General features: G+C 41.3%; 1 long non-coding RNA gene across 1 annotated transcript; it reads left to right on the forward strand.

The window, feature by feature from the left end:
- The first annotated feature begins 690 nt into the window (after nt 1–690).
- On the forward strand, nt 691–5913 carry LOC108019573 (uncharacterized). The gene is made up of 3 exons (XR_011603751.1): nt 691–801; nt 858–1375; nt 5315–5913. It is a non-coding gene; the product is annotated as an uncharacterized lncRNA (long non-coding RNA).
- Nucleotides 5914–9396: the final 3483 nt, after the last annotated feature.

The following is a 9396-nucleotide window of genomic DNA, read 5'->3' on the forward strand; positions in this document are numbered from 1 at the left end:
AGCAATTAATTTCAATTAATATCGTTTAATTCTTATTAGGATCTTTCCATATATTATGGAGTTTACGTATAGTTTGACCGATATTTGATTTTTTTATTTGACAGAATGGCGCTTGGACTATCTTCGTAAGGTATTTTATCAAAAGATCATTAAAAAACAGTTTTTTACGACAGAATTATTGAACTTTATTGAACAACTTTAAATACAATAAAACTACATATCCTGTACATATTTATTAAAATAATTTCATATTTTTCACTGTCATTCTATTGGTTTTATACTGTCTGATGGATTTGAAATTTGTTAGTCAACTACATATAGATATGTATGTAATATAATATGTCTGCCGTCCATTTTACGATATTTTAAACATAAAAAAGTTGACATTTTTTGACATTTTTGAATCTACAAAACTTTAATATTCTAGCGCAAAACCAGATTTTTGAGGACTTTTCAAATAAAAATGTTATTTGTTTTTCAGTTTGTCCAAAAACGTCTAAAAAGAGCTTAACATAAGAAACTGTAGTTCTACTATCTACTATCTACTATGAAAAGCCTGCTTGAATGGCAGGAAACAGCTAAAAATAGCTACATCAAAAAGTGTGGACGCATTGTCTAAATGCAATTGATTGTCAAAAACTGTAGTATCTACTAATTTTTTTTTTTAAATTTTAATCAATGTAGCCTTGAGATTTCTCAATTTTTGACATTGTCCAAAATAGTCACGTTACTTCATTGTAAAATTTTTTTTCGTCCGAATTTGTTAGTTCTTGAGTACAACAAAAATTTGCGAGTGAAAATGTAATTTTTTTGTCGTGTTCAACGTTAAAAAAGATAATATTGCCCTTACTTAATAGACCGTCAGCAAGTCGACCGGAGGAAAGGCTCCCCGTAAGCAGTTGGCCACCAAGGCTGCCCGCAAATCGGCGCCCATCCACTGGTGGAGTGAAGAAGCCCCATCGTTTTCGCCTCGGAACTGTAGCCCTTCGTGAGATCCGTCGTTACCAGAGTCGACGGAGTCGCTCGTCCGTAAGCTCCCCTTCCTGTGAGTGGTTCGTGAAATCGCCCAGGATTTCAAGACTGATTTGCGTTTTCAGTCGGCGTCCTTTGGAGCCCTTGAGGAAGCTTTTGACGCGTATCTAGTGGGTCTATTCGAAGATACTAGGGACATCCGGTTAGCGGACAAGTTTATATCTTCAAATAGAGCCACTAGAAACGCCTCAGAAGCTTCCTGAAAGTCTCCAATGGCTGGCGATTGGAAACGCAAATCAAACGTAAGTCTGTAGCTTGTGTAGTTCACAAGTTACGGGCGTACGATAGTTTTTGAACGGAGCCTCGGATTTCAAAAAGTAGTCTCATTCGACGCGTATTTTCAGTAAGTATACAACTAGTCTAATACACATTTATCCCCAACGGCTCCAACGTATCAAACTTTCTTCATTTTTGATTTACACATTAACTGCTCTTTTTTCCAAGCCAATTACAATTTTTAAAGTCTTTGCACTGGAGTATCACTTGTAACGATCGGACCATCACAGTAGATATTCATTTCTTCGTAGTAGTCTTAGTCGCCATCGCACATCCTCCTGGTGCGCTTCGTCACTGCATGGACTGCCGTTCACACTGATTTGTTAATTAAGTTGTGTTAGAACTCGAAGATGTGCTTAAAATGTTAAATGTATTATAGACAATTAAGATTGGGTATTTTCCTTGGTGCAGGGCTGGCAAAAACAAGTGGATGGAGGCAGGGGTGACGGCCCACGCCTGACCCCGACTGCGACGACCGAGAGACGTTGTTGGGCTTATCAAGGGCCGATAGAGGGCGACGTGTGCGGGCCCCGCCCCCGCCCCCAGGTCAATTAAAACGCTGGCTAAGGGCAGCGGGCAGCGGGTGGCGGTCTAACAACTCAATGCAATGTAAACAAATGATATACGGTCGCAGGGCAGCGTCATGTCAGGTCGTCCTCTATGCTCGGGGTCCATCTCCATTTCCATTTCCAGTTTCAGCTCGGTTTTCGTTTTCCGGGCCGGAGCGATTGAAACGTTTCTACCTTTTCCACAAAAGCGACAGCCGCACAGCTGGACTCGGCCGACTGGCTCTGCAGTCGCTGCAAATCAATTCGAAAGAGATTTTCATTTGATCCGAGCTCGAGTTTGAGTCGTAAAAAGCGGGCCTGTGGTTAGGCTTACATTTGACTGCCTGGTGGTCCCGGCCGATCCGATCCGCAGCGATCGTATCTGGCCAGATATGTCGGCCCAAACAAGTTGAGTTGTCAACGCAGCTCCGCAGGCCACGTGAAGTGTCGTTGAGTTATGACGGTCCTGGGTTTACTCTCAATCTGAATCTCGAACCCAATCTTGGCCCGAAGCTGGCTTAATGTTTGGTTTTTACGACTCTGCCGGGCATTTGCCTAATTGATCGTATTAAGCAGTGGGAAAAGTAGTTTGGGTAGTTGGGATTTTCGATTGCACCTGGGTGATCCGCGTCTAGGTGCACTAGCCAGATGTGTTTTTTGGAAAGACTTTCGAAAGTACACTATCGAGTTTTGGGGCTTGTGAACAGCACATTTTATAAGAAAGTGGCATTACATATAAATAAAAAGAATCAAGAAATGATGGTTTTAATTATGGTTTCCTGCCAGCCAATTGTGCCACCCACTCACGGTTGGTACAATCCAAACATGAACCCATGTCTCCCATACTCATTCCCCACAAGTTCAGCATTCAATTAGTTGGGTTCACACACACAGTACCTACTCTTATTACTTCACTTCACGGCAGTGTAAATAAAGACGGGCCGTAGGATGGGGCACCGCAGTGGGGTTAAGGGGGTTAAATGGCCAAGGGGCTTTGGGGAGTAACGAGGCATACCTTCGGGCCGTAAATAAGCAACTCAATGAGCAGCGAACGCCAGCGCACGTGCCTCATAAACCACCGGGCGAGTCACCGGTCTCCAAGCCGATCTTGTACACTGAGAAAAAGGGGTGCCAATAATTTAAATGAAATATTCACATTGCAAATGTCTTGAACTTAAAGTAAAGTAAACATTACCAGTACTTAGTGAGTTGTTTAGGCAAATTAAATGTATATTCGGTGTTTAATTGATTCTGATATGTACAAAAAATAGGATAGCTTAAAGATAATATATTATAGTTGCCGCCTTTGGGTATGTAATTAAATTAAATGTATTTCAAAAACTTTAAAACTACCATTGTTTTCTGTGTAGTTAAGTCGAACCCGAGCCGAGTGGAGTCAAGTCGAATCGAATCGAGTTGGAGACCACCCAGGTAACGATTTGTGCAGTCATTCCACGAATTCCCAGCTGAGGGGGCGTCGCGTCTGTTCTTCGTGGACTTTTGTGGCGAATTCTGCAGACGGGGAGTGCTGGGGGCATTTCACATTTCTCCAGTCCCAAGTATGCTAAGGATGGCCCACGGTACCCGCCTGTGACCATTGTCAAAGTCCAAATTATGCATGCGTCTCGGTGATACGTATGTTTAATATAACCGGACAGTTGCGGGCAAAGTCAGAAAGCTTGTAGAATTGGTTTTTGGAACAAAAAAATATAACAAATTACTTATTGAAATCTTATTGTCAGGAATAACATATCATGTTTGATTGGCTAAGTAAAAATATATTTTAATTTTACGCTTTAATCCGACGCTAACTTTAATTTTTTAATAGAAACACAATATGATTGCAAAGCTTTTGTTGATAGACTTGAGCTTTAAATGTAATATGCATCGTTGAACGGTATGGTTTAAATATTTACCATATGTTATGCATTTTTCATAACATTATTTTTACCATCCTTAAAACATTTGTAACTATTTTTAAAATTTCTTTACTTTTCAATATTTACGAAAACAACAATTTTAAATAATTCGTATTAAAATGTATTTATTAGTTATTATTTACCTAGTTAAATACTCATCTTTTGGTCTATCAAATTACTATTACCTTGGCCACCGCTGTATTTATGCAAATTCCCGCAGTGGTTGTGGCGGTGCAGGGCGATAAGGCTCAGCGCATAACGCCCACGCAGTCGCAGTGTCGTCATGGTCGCCGTAATCGCAGTTGGAGCAGCGAACGAAATTAATTTGACAGCCAACGCAAAACGCATGCTTCGTCAACATTCCTCGCCTCCACCTCGTCCACCCCTCACCCGCTCCGCCCCCTTGCTCCCCGGATATATCTCCAATCTCCGGGGATTCGACAACGACGACAGGCAGACCCACTGACGTTCCGGGCTTATCGCCTTACTCTTATATCTATCTTAAGCTTGTTGTTGGCCGGCCTCTTTTGCCCTCCGCTGTACCTCCCTCATTGTCGTTATCGTCGTTGCAGTCACATTAACACATCCGACTTCAAAAAGGGTTATGCGATGAGCTTAACTGATGTCGCTGGAGTGGGATTACGAGGGAATTAATGGGTTGGGGATTTGCAGCCGGCATTGCGAAGAAATCGGAATCGAAAAGAACATAACAATGTCAGTTTGTTCGTCTTAATTTGTGGTATCCAAACCATCTCGGTAATATAAAGCGGAACGCGGAACTAAATTATTATGAAAGGTGGCTAAGAAAATTGCATTTCCTATATCCTAAGAAAAAGGAATAGTATTTTTATATAACTAAACAGAAGATATTAATTTATCATCATAAACGGCTTGTGTTTAACTGAATGGGTTTGCCAATCAATTCGACAGCCCACATAATTAACTTCCAAAAACTCAGGGGCCACCCGTAAGGCACTTTCCCTTCCAGCTGAAATAAACTTCTGGTGGAAATGTCGCCACGCGTGGGCTCGCCAAATGATAACCAAAAACCCATCGATCCGTAACCTTACCGCAAAAAAAAGAACCAATCCCATCGAAAACAAAATCCAAAGCCGAAACAGTCGTAGATGGAGAATAAGGTTGAATGGGACGAAGTGGTTGGGACATGAACACTTCGAAAAAATGTGTTACTATCGTACTCTGCTGTTTTTCGAATTTTAGTTAATCTACCAAAAGTTATACGGAACAGTCGGTTTCAGGATTCACTGGACTGAGGGTGCTGCCGAAATGTATGCAATAATTTTTGATTGGATTTCATATTCAACCCAATAGCTAAAAATTAACTTATGATTAAAGCAGTAGAGGCATTGCTTATTGAGGTTTTAGCACTCAAAGTCCCTCAATTGCATAAGAAACATAATCTGTTACTTAGTACTATTTTATTACATTTAAAATGGCTTGACCTAAGATAATATTTATTTTTGTGACAAGAGATCATTTTATTATTATTTTAACATAACTTCTTAATTTTTTGCATAGATTTTCGCCAAGTGCACTGCGAGAAGCAGGGCTGAAAGCCTGACAGGACCACACACGAAGCTGGAAAAGCCACACACCGTCGAGGGGGCGGGGGCAGACTGCTCAGTTCCCCAGTTCCTCAGTTGATGATGTCGGTTGCCGGTCGCCAGTTGCCGTTGGTCGGGGCGGTTGATTACATGAACAAACGAACCGAACGATCCGAGCCAAGCTCCAGACCCGGTCCGGTCCCCCAGATCGCAGACCCAACCGCAAAAGCCGACGCCAAGATAACGAGTTAACCCAAACCCAAGCCCAAACCGCAGGCACCGGGACGTCGGGGCAAAAGGGGCCCAGGGAACCACACACGCCATGTCGCTGGGGATTCGGAATCGCGGGCCTACGTATTACCGGTGGCAAATAGTAATTATTACATTAAATGCACCGCAATAATGCAGCAGCGACGTCAACATTTAGCCATAAAAATTGCTTGCACTCCGCGACTGCAAATGCAGTTAAACTTTAAGTGGCGGAGCGAGAAGTGCACCTAAAACAATTTCGTGTTCTTCTGGAAGACTAATTAGCAAGTTAAATTATTGTATTATTAAATATTTACTTTACGATATCTTTATTGTTCTTATAATATCTGAACCATTATAATGATTAGGTATAGATGTATGCTTTTTACATAGAGTGCAAGATGATCGCTCTTTTCTTCAAGTCGACTGTGTGAATGGGTTATGTTGTGGCAGGGAAAAAGGGGGAACCACAGGAATACAACCAGCCGGGTAATGTTAATGGCGCTATAGGCCAATGACAAATGCAATTGCATTGCCATGGAGATCGGTCGGAGGGACGTGGGGATGGTGTATCAAGTTGAGGTCTAGGCAACGCTGCACTATAAATTAAGACATTATACGATTAAAAACAAACAGCCTGTCGTTAAAGTCGCCGGGGAGCGAAAGAGAAGGGAGAGTGGAGCGAGGAGATCAGGGTTAGAAGCCAGCCTGAGCAACGGGTTACTGAGCAAGATCAGCCGAATGAAATCATTTACATTTTAGTAAAAGTATTTAAAGAGTTAGAAAATCCAATGAATCATGAAAATTGGTAGTCAAATAAATTGATAGTAATTTAGGGCTTAAAAGGGTTGTTAAAAAAAATAAAAAATAAATTAAAATAAAAGATTATCCTAAATTCTTGTGCAACACTGCGTACTTTTTATCCCTGTTACTCATTAGGTACAAGATACATTTAATTTTTGGTCGCGAAAATATAGTGACACTTACGCCATCTGCTGGTCAATATGTAAAGCAAGCCTGAAATTGAACTGGATAAACAAACAAGAGTTGAAACTTGCGCCAATTGTTTCAATTTTAACTGTCGAAATTATAGTTTATATGTAATTTTCAATTGCCTGTTAGTCTGAGAATAAATAAAAAAAATTAAATAATTGTTGAAAGGCAGTGCTTTCAACACACAAGAAGCCCTTTAGCCCTTTTTTAGGAATTTTAAAATTTTGTAACATGGTCATGATCGATTGTAGTTTTTTTGGATTTTGCATAAAAGTTAATGATATCGAGTATGGGTCCAGCCCAGTAAAAAGCTGCTTTTGCTTCCAGGCGGGCAAAGAAGAGATCCAAACTTCAACTCCAGCCATAAAAGCAACAACAACAACAACATTGTTTTCGTCTCTCCCCCTTTTCAACCTTATCTCTCTGCCCGCGTCTCCAACTCTCCGGCTCTCCCCATCGCCATCCGCCAACTCCAAACGAAACGGCAAATGAAGCTCTCAAAGCGAACTCAGCTTCGTTGGTGGTCCATTGGCAGCTGGCCACACAGGCGCAGCTTGTGCACGAGTGTGTGTGCGCGTCGCTCTCTCCCTCTTTATCTCTCTTGGGGAATTGGAGCTGCAGGCGAATTGAGCGAAAGCAAAACAAACTGCAAGTCATTGAGAGCAAAAACTCGAGAGCCAGCCAAAGATGGCGCAATCTTGGGAGATCGGGAGAGGAATAAAGCTAAAATATGCATGTTGGAGAAAAAATGCCGCCCATGTCGCCAAAATGCGCCACACGCAGAGTGAAAGAGACAGCCTGTGAGAGAGGGGGCAGGAAGAGCGGGTGAGCTTGAAAAGAGAGCACAACACATGGATGTGGATGCAACGCTAGTTCAGGTGAGTGAGTTAGAGAGAGAGTTGTTGTTTTTGATTATAATAGCCCGCTCGGTGGTGGGTCCACATTCACATCCACGTCTCCCTCTCCGTATCTTTCTCCCCCAAGGAGTGCGAGTGAGAGGGGGCACCACCATGACGCTGCAGATGCATTCGAATTTGAATTTGAGTTTCGATGGAGTTGAAGATTCGAGCGCCAATTTTTGCGGTCGTTCTGAAGAGTTTTTTATTTGTTTATCTTGTTGTTGTTGCCTCAGTTGGAAAGGGAAAATCGTGGATGAGGGGGAAACACAAGCACCAAATGAATTTTCATTCATAAATTCAGAAGAAATAAGTTCTGATAAATAAATTTAAGAGGTCCACTGGTTTTCTTGAACCTTTTTTTTCTTTATTTAAATGCATTTTCCAATGTTCTTATTATCCATAATAGATGTAATATTTCTTAAAATTAAAATCTTTATTACCATAATAATACAAAATGTGTGGTAAATGTGCTTTCTAATATATGTTTTTGGTTTTTATGTATAAGTAAGTAATTTAAGATTGTATTTTAAAAACTGTGTTTATAAAGGGTTGATTGCAGGACACATGTATAATTTTTTCTTAGAACTAATTTGCCGGCAAAAACATCGCTTCTTGGGTGGTCCTCGCACACACACACAACGCAGTCCCTTGAGTATTTGAGATTCACGGGGCGAAGATGCTGCAAAAACAAAGGCTATGGAGAAGCAAAAACATCCTGCCGCTCATAATTTAGCATCGGCAACATGCAAAAACAGACATCATCGCATGGGGCAGCAACAACAACCATAAAGCCAACAGCACAGGCAATGTAAAGCTAACAAATTTGCCAACAGTTCGCGGCACGAACACACACACAAGCACACAGGAGCCTGCCACGCACGCGCTCCCCACAAACAAACTCACACACACTCACAGAAATGAAAGCTCCAGTGGACGCGCTGCTGACGCTGAAGGCCGACGTCGGCAGCGGAAAGGGGCGGGGCGGGGTGGGGCGACCACCCACAACGCTCGGCGGTTTCAGTTTAATGAAGGCAGCAACAAATTTATTTTTGGGTGGTCCACACTGCAATGAAAATAAACCACCGTGGCAACTACAAAAACAAAAAAAATAAACAGCAGCCAAAAGCACTTTGGGTGGTCTTTGCGAAAAATAAAAATAATGGCACGCGAATAACAACAATAGAAATTAGCGAGCAGTGAATGTTAGAGGGGAGTTAGCTCGATGGAGAAAAAAAGAAACATAAGCAAGATACTGAGGCAATGCGTTATTTTTAGCTTTAATTATTTCTTAAATAAGCTGTAAAAGACAGTGTTTTTATCCTTAAAAATTTTATAAAATATTATAAATCCCAGTTGTGGGCATTTATTTAAGTTTAAAAGTAGTCCATAAGATCCTTTAAAACTTAATGGTTTCTCTATAATAAAGATTATTATTGTTTTAAGTTTATTTTAAAAACACATGTTAGATTTGATATCTCACCTAATATTTGAATAAATATTGGTTATACATACTTAAATTTGCAATTACATAGGTATTAGTGTTAATTAAGCCAATGCAGAAAAAAATTATGAAAAATCGAATCGATACATTCGTGGAACAGTTTTTGACAAAGAATATTAAATGTTTCCAAATTAAAATAGCTATTTTTTAAGAGAACTCTTTAAACACCCCTCGGTATTTTCTGCGTGGACCTACCGTTTGATCAGCCCTCGCAAAGAGCGTACTCAAACCAAAATGGCCGCAGACGGTTCAAGAGAGGGAAAGATATTGGGAGAGGAGAACGCCGTCTGTGAATGGGTCGCCCACGCACACATGCGCAAAACGAGAGAGCGAGAGAGAGAGTGGCGTGCGCTCGGCTCGCCTAATGAAGTTGTTGGCCTGGCCTGGCTGGCGTGCCGCATCCACGAGATACAG

Source organism: Drosophila suzukii, chromosome 2R, assembly GCF_043229965.1.
Source record: "Drosophila suzukii chromosome 2R, CBGP_Dsuzu_IsoJpt1.0, whole genome shotgun sequence".
Lineage (NCBI taxonomy): Eukaryota > Metazoa > Arthropoda > Insecta > Diptera > Drosophilidae > Drosophila > Drosophila suzukii.